Raw genomic sequence first — 14,762 nt, 5'->3', positions numbered from 1 at the left:
TCACTATGAACATGGAAATGGTAATTAGTCACAATTAATCTCAGGTGGATGTCCTTACCGCTCTCCCTCTCCCCAGACGGGCTCTTGACCACGGCCTCACCTCCACAAGTTTACTTTTATGTTGTTACATAAAATAGCAATGTCAATCACTGAAACATCAGCGCCACCTTCAGAAAAAGCATGTATAATATGTATTTATATACGACCGGAAGCAAACACTTATTGTGAAAAGGACTGAAATACAAGTGCGTAGCCAGGAAATTACTTTTGGGTGGGCCCCAATAAAAATGGATGGGCCAAGTTTTCGCCCAATTTTTTTTTACAAATTTTCCTTAACAACAGAGAAGCGGCACATTCAGACAGTTCTTTCACACTTTCAGAAATCAGAATTCATGCTTTTTTAAACTATTTTCTAAATATATATCTGAAGTCAAAGAATAATCTCTAATAATTTGGGCCCACCCTTGGCTGCTTAAATATTGATCTGTTTCTCACCCAAAGCAATTGTATCACTTTAGAAGACATTCATTTAACCACTGGAGTCGAATGGATTACTTTTACTATGATCGTATGTGCTTTTTGACTTTCTGAGTTCTGATCACCATTCACTTGCATTGTATGGACCTACAGAGCTGAGATATTCCTCTAAAAACTTTCATTTGTGTTCTGCAGAAGAAAGAAAGTTATACACATTCAGGATGGCATGAGGGTGAGTAAATGATGTGAGAATTTTCGATTTTTGGGTGAACTATCCCGTTAAACTCAGGGGCTGAGTTCGGAATTGTAGAAAAGTAGAAATTAAAACTTAGAACTTTAAAAAATTTGTAGGGATGTTGTTAGTTTGTAAAGATTTAAAATGTTTTATTTCTGTTTTTAACAGTAGCGGTTCTAGCTTGAATGGCACCCTGGGCGGAGCCCGCTTACATTTTGACATCAAAAGCAGAAAATAATCCGATGATTTTGATTATGATAATTTGGATTATTGCCTAGATACAGTCTAACTACTTGATGGAAATGAACCACCTTCTGGTCCTGTTGGTTCCACGCCTTCCTTTGCCATCATTGTGAAAAAATACTGCAGGGGACATTCTTACTACTAAAAGTACTTTAAGTGGGTAAATATGTCTGCCAAATTATACTAAATATAATGTTTAATAAGAGGTGACATGTAAACTAAATAAAAGTACTTTAGTAAATCTTTTACTGATATACATATGCTTTGATGTACATATTGGCTTCTGTGCGTTTCATCATTTATTGTGAATTGTTTTAATTAAGTTGTGTGAAGATTAGCATGTTATTTAGACTAAATGTGACCACACAAAACCTTCAGGTTAACTTTTTAGAATCAATTAGTATCACCTTATTTGTAAACGCCCAGTCTGATGAACGAAGACTGTTAATTGAACAGGGAGTGACATCGTTAATGAGCTGCACTCTGCAGGATTCAAAAAGGGATCCACTTGAATGATGAGCTCAGTTGTGGAGTAATGGCAGAAAGTATGGGTACATTTCATCTTTTGGCACTTTGTGTGTGGGTTTGTGCTTTTTGTCATGCTGTTCCACAGTGGAGTAATCTGCCCCAGGTTCCTCAAGCTTCAGTCTTCCAGCAAAGTGAACAACGAGGGATTCCAGACCGGAGTCGTCAAGCTCTTGCGTTTCAGCCAAGTGATCAGCAGTTTTTGATTCAACAGGCTCTGCAACAGCAGACTCGACGACAAGGGGGAAATCCAGTCCAGAATCCTCAGGCTTCAGTCCGCCGAACCCCACAACATGGGGGAATTCCAGCTCTGAATCCTCAAGCCCTAGTATTCCAATCAAGTGATCGGCAGTCTTTGGCTCAACAGGGTCTGCAACCACAAACTCAAGGGTGGGGTCCAGCCCAGAATCCTCAGGCTTCAGTCCTTCAGCAAACTCGAGGGATTTTAGCCCAGAATCCTCAAGCTGTTGTGTACCAGCCGAGCGATCCGCGTTTTTGGCTCAACCAGCCCCGCAACGGCAAACGGCATTTCCACCCAAGCAGCCAGTGGCACAGGCGGAGCCTCTTGACAAGTGTGCCGTTGCTGATTATGAGCAGATCCAATGTGGACAACCTGGTATCAGTGCTGCTGAGTGTGACGCTATAAACTGCTGCTTCAACGGACAGCAGTGTTACTATGGGAAAGCCGGTAAGTGTTGAGCCAATGTAAAGCTGTTCATATTAAACGGTTGCCTCAGAATCATGCTCTCTACCTTGAAACAGTGACCGTCCAGTGTATTCGAGATGGCCAGTTTGTGGTTGTGGTGGCTAGAGATGTTACGCTGCCTTCACTTAGTCTGGATACAGTCCGTCTGTTGGGTGGAAGTGACCCACCTTGTGCTCCAGTTGGGTCCACCCCTTCATTTGCCATTTACCAGTTCCCTGTCACTGCTTGTGGCACAAGCATGATGGTGGGTACTGGTGCTTTTTAGACTTCCTTTGCTTGGCAAGGAGTGGATTCTAACCATGTTGCTGTTTGCAGGAGGACAATGGATATGTGGTGTATGAGAACAGAATGACTTCATCCTATGAAGTGGGGATTGGACCACTTGGTTCCATCACAAGGGACAGTCACTTTGAGTAGGTGATCTATGCTTTAGCTTAAATGCTAATCTTTGACTTGGGCTTACAAGCTCACTGTTTGTCCAGGCTTCTCTTCCAGTGTAGGTATTCTGGCACTGCTGTTCAAGCTCTGGTTGTGGAGGTCAACACTGTTCCTCCACCTCCACCTGTAGCTGCTCCTGGACCCCTCCGAGTGGAGCTTCGCCTGGCAAATGGACAATGTGTCACCAAAGGATGTGCAGAAGGTAATGTACTGCTTCTCTAGATGGCTGTCTTGAAAGAGTAACTAGGGTTTATAAAATTGTCGTCCTCCTGCAGAGGATGCTGCGTACACATCCTACTACAGTGATGCTGATTACCCTGTCACAAAAGTTCTACGACAACCTGTGTATGTTGAGGTACACCTTTTGGAGAGGACTGACCCCAATATTGTCCTGATGCTGGGACATTGCTGGGCAACATCAACCCCTGATCCCCTCAGCCTACCTCAGTGGGACCTTCTAGTTAATGGGTGAGTATAACCCCAGCATTTGTATCATTTGGTCTGTTTTGAGCTATCCCTGACTGTGCCTTCCAGATGCCCTTACCAGGATGATCGTTACCTCACCACACTGGTTCCTGTGGATGGCTCCTCTGGTCTTCAGTTCCCAACCCACTACAAGCGCTTCATTGTGAAGATGTTCACGTTTGTGGATCCAGCATCACTAGCTCCTCTGCAGGGAATGGTATGATTACCATCCAACCTTCAACACCTCTAAACCCTTAATGGTTCTTCTGAATGCTATGGTTAATCCCCCTTCTTGCTCAGGTCTTCATCCACTGTAGTACATCAGTGTGCCATCCCTCTTCCTCTGGCTTCTGTGAGCAGAGCTGCTTCAGGCAAAGTAGGTGTATTACTTTACGGTGGGGTGGGTTTTTTTGTACACTGCTTTAACCTCTGCCTCCTCTTGTATTCCAGAAAGGGATGTTGGTGAGAACGTTGAGAAGGCTGTGGTTTCCAGTGGAGGCATTTTCTTTGTGAATTAATAAAGTTACCAGACAAGAACAACTGTCTAGGCTGTTTTAATGGGGGGGTGTAACCGCAAAAGTCACTGGCTGCAAACAATACCATGGCACATTATAAATGTGCCAATTAGTTCAGAAGGATATGCAATTAACCTAAATGCCTATTGTCTTGAATTCTCCAAGTGCAGCTGACAGTACAGAAGGGACTTGCTCAACCTAAGGAGTTCCTGTAAACCGTTCAAGATTCTCTGGATCAAGTATACATTGGGGGGGATGTTCTCTCCACTGACGTCCTCAACCTCACTACCATGAAAAGCTGAGGGGCAAAGTTACACCACAATTTAAACTGGTGCAAAATGCGCAATTTTGCTTTCAACAGTGGTACCTTTTCAAGTGTTTGGTTAAAGCTTTGACCGCTTGGTGTACACCCATGTTTTAAAGTGGATCATCTTGCAGTGTTGGTCTACCTCAAACTCTGGACTTCCACTGATACCAGAACCACCCTTATGCACCAATAAATTAAATGATGGGCTATTAAACTGAAAAGCGACTAGTTGCTCACTAGTTTTTCAACATGGGAGAAACATGATCTAACAGCTCCAAGTACCTGAACCTTTTACTTGGAAAGACTCTGTGAGTTCAAGGGTGCTCTGCAGGGGCTGAAGAACTGAATCTGTGCATCATCTACTCAACTGGTTAATCTTCCATGGAAACAAACCAATTCACTCAACTGATTTGGACATACCATGAGAGAGGGGAACGATGGTCTAACCAAGTTTGTATACACTCTTGGTTCAGTTCCTGTTAGTCGACGCTTTCCATTGTGTGTACGTGCTCTGAACCTGTTGCCACCATAACTGATTGACATTTGTTTTGTGCCAGAAGTTTGAATTTACGGTACATTTCTAGTAGACTCGTGTTTATATTATGAACATCAGGTCTGCTAAAAGCCAGTACAGTTAGGCAAATCACAATGTGACTAGTGTTAAAATATTTTTAACCCTTAAATGCCTGGGATTTTTCCCAAACGCTCGTACATATCTGGGTCTTTAGAGACCCAGCACTTACTGTGTGTATATATATCCCAAATGCCCAGAGTGTACAAAAGAGAACAAAATATATTGCTTTTGATGTTTTTTCATAAACCAGAATGAGCTTTATTGCCAAGTATGCTTGCACATACAAGGAATTTGTCTTTGTGACAGAAGCTTCCAGTGCACAAACAATACAGCAACAAGACCGAGATAAAAAAGGAATAAAAATAAAGTGAATAGAAAGTGTGTGTGTGTATAGACATACACAATAGGACAATATATGTATGTACAATATACAAATCTGTTATATACAGAAGGGAATGTAGTGGCAGAAGAGGTGTGGGTATGTTTGATAAATATAGACTAAGCTGTGTATTGCACATAATTATTGCTCAATGAGGCAGTTTTTTTTTTTCCAATTAACATTTTTGATTCATAGACATATAACAAAAAGCAGAACATATATACATTGAATTAACATTTAACCCCTCCCCAATCACCAACCCCATCCTGACCCCCAATGAACACCCCTGTGGTCACAAATAGAATACACAAAAAGAAAATATAATAATCATATATAATTCAAACTAAACATCGCTCTACACAGCCCCTCCCCAAGAGTCCCCCAAAAACAAGAAGTAATTGCTCCACTTCCTATCAAAGAAATTCCGAACCCCCAGCTTTCTGTTTGAAATCTCCTCGAAAGCAGCCAACCTCCCCATCTCCGCACACCACTCCGGAAATTATGGCGCTCCATCCGACTTCCATCTCCTTAAAATAATTTGACTTCCAATCATAATACTTGTCAGAACCCAATTGTTTGTTTATCCCCCAAATTTATGACCGGCCCTTTGCCCAAAATATAGAGTCTGGGGCAGAATGAAATTTGAGTGCCTAAAACGTCACATGTAAACCTTCAACCACAATTCTAGGATCTTAACACACCCCCAAGAAACATGGGTTGTGTCTCCATCTTCTGACTGGCATTGCAAGCAGATGGGTGTGTCTTTAAGACCAAGCCTATACAATCTAGAGGGGGTCCAATAGAATCTGTGTAAAATCTTAAATTGCATAAGGTGCACCCTTGCATCTCTATATACTGACTTGTCATTTTTTAGAATCCTAGCCCACACTCCTTCCTCCAATACCAAGTTTAAATCTTTCTCCAATAATCTCTTGATAGAAGTTAAAGCTCCATCCCCCGGACTCTGAATTAGCAGGGAGTAATACACTGATGCCTCATGACCTTTTCCAAAAGCAGTAATCACCTCTCCCAGAGTATCTGCCACTTTAGGGGTGTGTGTGCTACTCCCAAAAACAACACAGAGCAGGTGGCGCAGCTGTAAATACCTACAGAACTGAGATCTGGGAATCCCAAAATGTTGAACCAAATTTTCAAAAGATCTCAACACTCCACTCTCATATATAGGTCACAGAGTGTAGTAACCCCCCTCACAATCCACTCTGACCAGAAGAAAGGGTGCTTATTAATACATCATTTAGGGTTCTGCCATATGGCAACATTTTAATAAATGTCTGATTTAAACACTCTGGACACTTTTGTCTATACCGAGTGAAAATGCGAGATAATGGGGTGTAACTTAACTTCTCTGGTTAGTTTGATAGAAAGGCTTTGCAATGGCGAAATAGGGGCAAGAACTTCCTGTTCAATACAAAACCAGGGAGAGGCTCTCTCAGGTGGAAGAGACCAATGAGCCAAATGTCTGAGACCGAATGCATAATAATAAAACAAAATCTTGGGTAGGCCTAGCCCACCTTTGTCAATCGGCCTATGCAGCTTAATGAAATGTAATCTGGGACGTTTACCATTCCAAATGAAGGACTTCGCTATGCTATCAAATTGCTTGAAATAAGAGAGAGGGACATCTACAGGGAGAGATTGTAGCAGGTAGTTCAATTTTGGAATACAATTCATTTTAATAACATTAACCTTCCCAAACATAGATAAATGTAATGAAGCCCTGTCCACATCACTCGAAAACCTTTTTATTAAGGGGTCAAAATTAACTCAACACACAAATTTGCAGGGAATAAAATGCCCAAATACTTAATGCCCTGTTTGGGCCACTGGAAGGCGCCCGGCTGGAAAGCCGTTACTGGGCAGTACGCTGTCAGAGCCAAAGCTTCGGATTTAGACCAGTTGACTCTGTATCCTGAGAACTTAGAAAAGGATTTAATAATTCTGTGGAGGCAAGGCATAGATCTAATGGGGTCGGAGATGAATAATAAAATATCATCTGCGTAAAGCAAGAGCTTATGTGCCACACCTCCCGCCATCACCTCTGGAAAATCATCCTCCTTTCTTATCGCGACTGCTAATGGTTCCAGAGCAAGACAGAATAATATTGGGGAAAGAGGGTAACCCTGCCGAGTGCCCCTATGCAGAGTAAAATAATCTGAAATTAATCCATTTGTTTCTAGCGCCTTTACCGGATGTCTATAAAGTAACTTAATCCATCTAATAAAAGTATTCCCGAACCCGTATATTTCCAAAATCTTTAAAAGATAATCCCATTCTACCACATCAAACGCCTTTTCGGCATCAAGTGAGATGGCAGCGACCGGAGTCTGATCATTCGCCACTGACCACATGATATTGATGAAACGTCTAATGTTATCAGAAGAGCAGCGGCCCCGAATATACCCCACCTGATCTATATGTATAAGAGATGTCATAACTTTACTTAATCGTTTAGCCAGAATGTTTGACAATATTTTTACATCTAGCTGGATCAGGAAAATTGGACGGTAACTCTTACACTCGCTTGGATCTTTGTCCTTTTTAATAATCAGACTGATCTTAGAATCAAGAGAATTTTTTTGCTCAGTCGTCAGTTTAGGGAGTTCTAATGGTTCCACAAAGTTTCTAATATCTTCATCGGTAGACGAAGATGTGGAACTGTAAAGATCAAGATAGAATTCTTTAAAAGCATTATTAATATCAATGGCCAAGGTGAATATCTCACCACCAGCAGATTTCACTGAGGGAATGGTAGAAAAAGACACTCTCTGCTTTATATATCTAGCCAGAAGTTTTCCTGCTTTGTCCCCCAACTCAAAGTATGACTGTCTTGCCCTAAATAACCAAAACTCCACCTTCTGTGACAAAATAGTATTATATCTGTATTTCAGTCGGGTCAGTTCTCTGAGGCCATCAGACGACATTCGGCGCTTCAGCTCTGCCTCTGTACTTTTAATATTCCCTTCCAATTCCACTAGTTCTTGTGCTTTGGATTTTTTGGTGAATGAGGCATACTGTATTCTATTCTAGAATAAATCTTATGAACTGATGAACTTATGAACTAAATTTATATTCCCTACCAGATGGGTTCAAAAGTCTCCAAATATCTGTAAGACCAAGATTTTTACACATCCTGTGAAGCATCAATGTTGCTCTAGGGGGCTTACACACTTTTGCTTCACTATGATCAAGGACTGAGTCCATCAAAAGATTAAAGTCTCCTCCCAATATTATATCATGAGGGGCGCCAGCGGCTTGCAACTTCCCTTCAAGATCTTTAAAAAAGCCCTGATCATCAGCGTTAGGTGCGTAAATATTAGCCAAAATGAACCTTTGCCCCTGAATTTCTCCTAAAACAATAATGACTCTTCCTATTTGATCTTTAATCTGTTTGAGACATTTGAATTGCAGATGTTTATTTATCAGTATAATGACTCCCCTACTCTTACTTGAGCCAGCACTAAAGAAAACATGTCCACCCCATATCTTCCCAAATCTTTCAGCTTCCTGCGGAGAAAGGTGCATTTCTTGAAGAAACACTATATCATATTTCTTACGTTTAAGAAAAGAAATAACCTTCCTTCTTTTTATGGGGTGCCCCAACCCATTCACATTCCATGTGGAGAGAGATAACCCACTTATGCTAACATTTGACATTTTGATATAATAAAAAAATAAATTGTGTGTCAAAAACAAGATTACATGGACCACATTCCCCAATAGTGCAACAATCAAACCCCGAACTTCCCCCCGAACAAAAAAAAAAAAGAAAAAGGAAAAACGCGATTCATCCACAAACTGTCCCGAAGGAGTGTTATTCCACCAAAAAAACTCCAGCCACTAGGCAGAACCAGCACAAAAAGAAACAAAAAAGGCACTCAGTTTCCTCGGACAGTCAAGAGAATGTTCAGTGAGTCAGGCCCACTCGGCTGCATCGAGAGCATCACACAATGACCCACTCATTCCACTGTCTTTATGAAGCACATCGTTTGCTGTGGGCATGTAAATATTTTATGGTCATCCTTAGCATCTATTCTCAATTTGGCCGGGAACATCAGTGCAAAAGCGACCTTCCGTTGATGTAAGTGTTTCTTGCATTTCTTGAATTGATCACGTTTCTCTCTTGTCGAATTCGCAAAGTCTGGGAACAAGATAATGCTGTGGTTCTTCCAAGAAAGCCTTCCTTTACTCCTCGCCTTGCGTAACACAAGATCTTTATCGGATGATCTCAGAAATTTGGCCAGAATTGATCGGGGCCTGTCTCACTCAGCGGATCTCCGATCCGGAACTCTGCGAGCTCGCTCGATTTCCAGCTTATGGCCTGTTATGTCTAGCAGACTCGACAATAGCTAGTCTAGGAATTTCACCATATCTCGGCCTTCTTTGACCTCAGGAATTCCAACAATTCAGACATTGTTTTGCCGGTTATGATTCTCAAGGTCTTCCAACTTTTCCCAGATGCGCTCCAAGTCTGTCTTGGTCGCTAGCGGGTTAGCAGCTAATTCCCTCTCTGATGACTCCAGATAATTGATCCATTTCTCGACGTCCCCCACTCTTGTAACCAACACCGTGAATTTCGACTCCATGGCAGTGATCGATCCACATATTACAGCAAGATCCGCCAAGTCAGCAGCGACCTTCGTCAGCATTGCCATCATGTTCAACAGTTGAAGCTGAATCTCTTTCACCTCAATGGCCAAATTGAGTCTCTGGTCTGTGGCCTTGTCAGGGGTATCAGCTTGAGCACGTAAGTGTCTTTTAATGTCTCCAGAGCCTGAGGATTTTGAATTCTTTGACATATTGTCTTCATAGAACAGTTATGAAACAGGATGTATTGAATCTCACCGGTTTAAGACACAAAAAGTATTCAAACTAGCAAAGTGCGCAGAGCTCGCCGTTAACGCATCCGAACCTCGCATGGTGCCAAACGACTCCCAATGGGGCAGTTTTAACTGTTCGTGAGATGGATAGCCTGAGGGAAAAAACAGCTCCTGTGCCTGATGTTTCTGGTCTGCCAGAAGGCAACCATTCAAAAAGGTAGTGGGCTGGGTGCATGGGGACAAAGAGATAATGCAACAAATCTACAACATGATTCATTACTTTCACACTGAAATTTCATGAGACATAACTGGCTGTCAAAAACATATTGAGCTATGCATAACACAAGATACACATGATCTACACATAAGTTACACATAGATTACACATACTGTATATATTTTCTCAGCCACTTATTGAGTCTAAATAGATGCACAACATAATTTCACTAGTACACTCAAATGACAATAGTCATATCATACTGTTCATGTTTTAAACTTGCTATAGTTTTGTAGCAGAAATTCGTATTTGGGTCAAAAGGAGGAAGCGGGACACGGTGATTCCAACTCAGGAATGTCACTTTTTATTAACAGAAAATAAAGACGTTCACTTTAAGCGCACCGGTGAAGCTTCAATTCCACCACACAAACAGCTTCTCAGCCGTGCTGTCTCTGCCTTTCGGTGGACTGGGCCATCTTTTAACTCCCCCAACTCTCACTATGAACATGGAAATGGTAATTAGTCACAATTAATCTCAGGTGGATGTCCTTACCGCTCTCCCTCTCCCCAGACGGGCTCTTGACCACGGCCTCACCTCCACAAGTTTACTTTTATGTTGTTACATAAAATAGCAATGTCAATCACTGAAACATCAGCGCCACCTTCAGAAAAAGCATGTATAATATGTATTTATATACGACCGGAAGCAAACACTTATTGTGAAAAGGACTGAAATACAAGTGCGTAGCCAGGAAATTACTTTTGGGTGGGCCCCAATAAAAATGGATGGGCCAAGTTTTCGCCCAATTTTTTTTTACAAATTTTCCTTAACAACAGAGAAGCGGCACATTCAGACAGTTCTTTCACACTTTCAGAAATCAGAATTCATGCTTTTTTAAACTATTTTCTAAATATATATCTGAAGTCAAAGAATAATCTCTAATAATTTGGGCCCACCCTTGGCTGCTTAAATATTGATCTGTTTCTCACCCAAAGCAATTGTATCACTTTAGAAGACATTCATTTAACCACTGGAGTCGAATGGATTACTTTTACTATGATCGTATGTGCTTTTTGACTTTCTGAGTTCTGATCACCATTCACTTGCATTGTATGGACCTACAGAGCTGAGATATTCCTCTAAAAACTTTCATTTGTGTTCTGCAGAAGAAAGAAAGTTATACACATTCAGGATGGCATGAGGGTGAGTAAATGATGTGAGAATTTTCGATTTTTGGGTGAACTATCCCGTTAAACTCAGGGGCTGAGTTCGGAATTGTAGAAAAGTAGAAATTAAAACTTAGAACTTTAAAAAATTTGTAGGGATGTTGTTAGTTTGTAAAGATTTAAAATGTTTTATTTCTGTTTTTAACAGTAGCGGTTCTAGCTTGAATGGCACCCTGGGCGGAGCCCGCTTACATTTTGACATCAAAAGCAGAAAATAATCCGATGATTTTGATTATGATAATTTGGATTATTGCCTAGATACAGTCTAACTACTTGATGGAAATGAACCACCTTCTGGTCCTGTTGGTTCCACGCCTTCCTTTGCCATCATTGTGAAAAAATACTGCAGGGGACATTCTTACTACTAAAAGTACTTTAAGTGGGTAAATATGTCTGCCAAATTATACTAAATATAATGTTTAATAAGAGGTGACATGTAAACTAAATAAAAGTACTTTAGTAAATCTTTTACTGATATACATATGCTTTGATGTACATATTGGCTTCTGTGCGTTTCATCATTTATTGTGAATTGTTTTAATTAAGTTGTGTGAAGATTAGCATGTTATTTAGACTAAATGTGACCACACAAAACCTTCAGGTTAACTTTTTAGAATCAATTAGTATCACCTTATTTGTAAACGCCCAGTCTGATGAACGAAGACTGTTAATTGAACAGGGAGTGACATCGTTAATGAGCTGCACTCTGCAGGATTCAAAAAGGGATCCACTTGAATGATGAGCTCAGTTGTGGAGTAATGGCAGAAAGTATGGGTACATTTCATCTTTTGGCACTTTGTGTGTGGGTTTGTGCTTTTTGTCATGCTGTTCCACAGTGGAGTAATCTGCCCCAGGTTCCTCAAGCTTCAGTCTTCCAGCAAAGTGAACAACGAGGGATTCCAGACCGGAGTCGTCAAGCTCTTGCGTTTCAGCCAAGTGATCAGCAGTTTTTGATTCAACAGGCTCTGCAACAGCAGACTCGACGACAAGGGGGAAATCCAGTCCAGAATCCTCAGGCTTCAGTCCGCCGAACCCCACAACATGGGGGAATTCCAGCTCTGAATCCTCAAGCCCTAGTATTCCAATCAAGTGATCGGCAGTCTTTGGCTCAACAGGGTCTGCAACCACAAACTCAAGGGTGGGGTCCAGCCCAGAATCCTCAGGCTTCAGTCCTTCAGCAAACTCGAGGGATTTTAGCCCAGAATCCTCAAGCTGTTGTGTACCAGCCGAGCGATCCGCGTTTTTGGCTCAACCAGCCCCGCAACGGCAAACGGCATTTCCACCCAAGCAGCCAGTGGCACAGGCGGAGCCTCTTGACAAGTGTGCCGTTGCTGATTATGAGCAGATCCAATGTGGACAACCTGGTATCAGTGCTGCTGAGTGTGACGCTATAAACTGCTGCTTCAACGGACAGCAGTGTTACTATGGGAAAGCCGGTAAGTGTTGAGCCAATGTAAAGCTGTTCATATTAAACGGTTGCCTCAGAATCATGCTCTCTACCTTGAAACAGTGACCGTCCAGTGTATTCGAGATGGCCAGTTTGTGGTTGTGGTGGCTAGAGATGTTACGCTGCCTTCACTTAGTCTGGATACAGTCCGTCTGTTGGGTGGAAGTGACCCACCTTGTGCTCCAGTTGGGTCCACCCCTTCATTTGCCATTTACCAGTTCCCTGTCACTGCTTGTGGCACAAGCATGATGGTGGGTACTGGTGCTTTTTAGACTTCCTTTGCTTGGCAAGGAGTGGATTCTAACCATGTTGCTGTTTGCAGGAGGACAATGGATATGTGGTGTATGAGAACAGAATGACTTCATCCTATGAAGTGGGGATTGGACCACTTGGTTCCATCACAAGGGACAGTCACTTTGAGTAGGTGATCTATGCTTTAGCTTAAATGCTAATCTTTGACTTGGGCTTACAAGCTCACTGTTTGTCCAGGCTTCTCTTCCAGTGTAGGTATTCTGGCACTGCTGTTCAAGCTCTGGTTGTGGAGGTCAACACTGTTCCTCCACCTCCACCTGTAGCTGCTCCTGGACCCCTCCGAGTGGAGCTTCGCCTGGCAAATGGACAATGTGTCACCAAAGGATGTGCAGAAGGTAATGTACTGCTTCTCTAGATGGCTGTCTTGAAAGAGTAACTAGGGTTTATAAAATTGTCGTCCTCCTGCAGAGGATGCTGCGTACACATCCTACTACAGTGATGCTGATTACCCTGTCACAAAAGTTCTACGACAACCTGTGTATGTTGAGGTACACCTTTTGGAGAGGACTGACCCCAATATTGTCCTGATGCTGGGACATTGCTGGGCAACATCAACCCCTGATCCCCTCAGCCTACCTCAGTGGGACCTTCTAGTTAATGGGTGAGTATAACCCCAGCATTTGTATCATTTGGTCTGTTTTGAGCTATCCCTGACTGTGCCTTCCAGATGCCCTTACCAGGATGATCGTTACCTCACCACACTGGTTCCTGTGGATGGCTCCTCTGGTCTTCAGTTCCCAACCCACTACAAGCGCTTCATTGTGAAGATGTTCACGTTTGTGGATCCAGCATCACTAGCTCCTCTGCAGGGAATGGTATGATTACCATCCAACCTTCAACACCTCTAAACCCTTAATGGTTCTTCTGAATGCTATGGTTAATCCCCCTTCTTGCTCAGGTCTTCATCCACTGTAGTACATCAGTGTGCCATCCCTCTTCCTCTGGCTTCTGTGAGCAGAGCTGCTTCAGGCAAAGTAGGTGTATTACTTTACGGTGGGGTGGGTTTTTTTGTACACTGCTTTAACCTCTGCCTCCTCTTGTATTCCAGAAAGGGATGTTGGTGAGAACGTTGAGAAGGCTGTGGTTTCCAGTGGAGGCATTTTCTTTGTGAATTAATAAAGTTACCAGACAAGAACAACTGTCTAGGCTGTTTTAATGGGGGGTGTAACCGCAAAAGTCACTGGCTGCAAACAATACCATGGCACATTATAAATGTGCCAATTAGTTCAGAAGGATATGCAATTAACCTAAATGCCTATTGTCTTGAATTCTCCAAGTGCAGCTGACAGTACAGAAGGGACTTGCTCAACCTAAGGAGTTCCTGTAAACCGTTCAAGATTCTCTGGATCAAGTATACATTGGGGGGGATGTTCTCTCCACTGACGTCCTCAACCTCACTACCATGAAAAGCTGAGGGGCAAAGTTACACCACAATTTAAACTGGTGCAAAATGCGCAATTTTGCTTTCAACAGTGGTACCTTTTCAAGTGTTTGGTTAAAGCTTTGACCGCTTGGTGTACACCCATGTTTTAAAGTGGATCATCTTGCAGTGTTGGTCTACCTCAAACTCTGGACTTCCACTGATACCAGAACCACCCTTATGCACCAATAAATTAAATGATGGGCTATTAAACTGAAAAGCGACTAGTTGCTCACTAGTTTTTCAACATGGGAGAAACATGATCTAACAGCTCCAAGTACCTGAACCTTTTACTTGGAAAGACTCTGTGAGTTCAAGGGTGCTCTGCAGGGGCTGAAGAACTGAATCTGTGCATCATCTACTCAACTGGTTAATCTTCCATGGAAACAAACCAATTCACTCAACTGATTTGGACATACCATGAGAGAGGGGAACGA

General features: G+C 42.3%; 2 pseudogenes; both read left to right on the top strand.

Moving 5' to 3' along the window:
* Positions 1 to 11: 11 nt before the first annotated feature.
* LOC127415558 (zona pellucida sperm-binding protein 4-like) lies at positions 12 to 3,620 on the top strand (annotated as a pseudogene).
* An 8,284-nt stretch (positions 3,621 to 11,904) lies between these two features.
* LOC127415557 (zona pellucida sperm-binding protein 4-like) lies at positions 11,905 to 14,034 on the top strand (annotated as a pseudogene).
* The last annotated feature ends 728 nt before the right edge of the window (positions 14,035 to 14,762 follow it).

Source organism: Myxocyprinus asiaticus, chromosome 25, assembly GCF_019703515.2.
Source record: "Myxocyprinus asiaticus isolate MX2 ecotype Aquarium Trade chromosome 25, UBuf_Myxa_2, whole genome shotgun sequence".
NCBI lineage: Eukaryota > Metazoa > Chordata > Actinopteri > Cypriniformes > Catostomidae > Myxocyprinus > Myxocyprinus asiaticus.
This window is presented reverse-complemented; position numbering and strand designations above follow the sequence as displayed.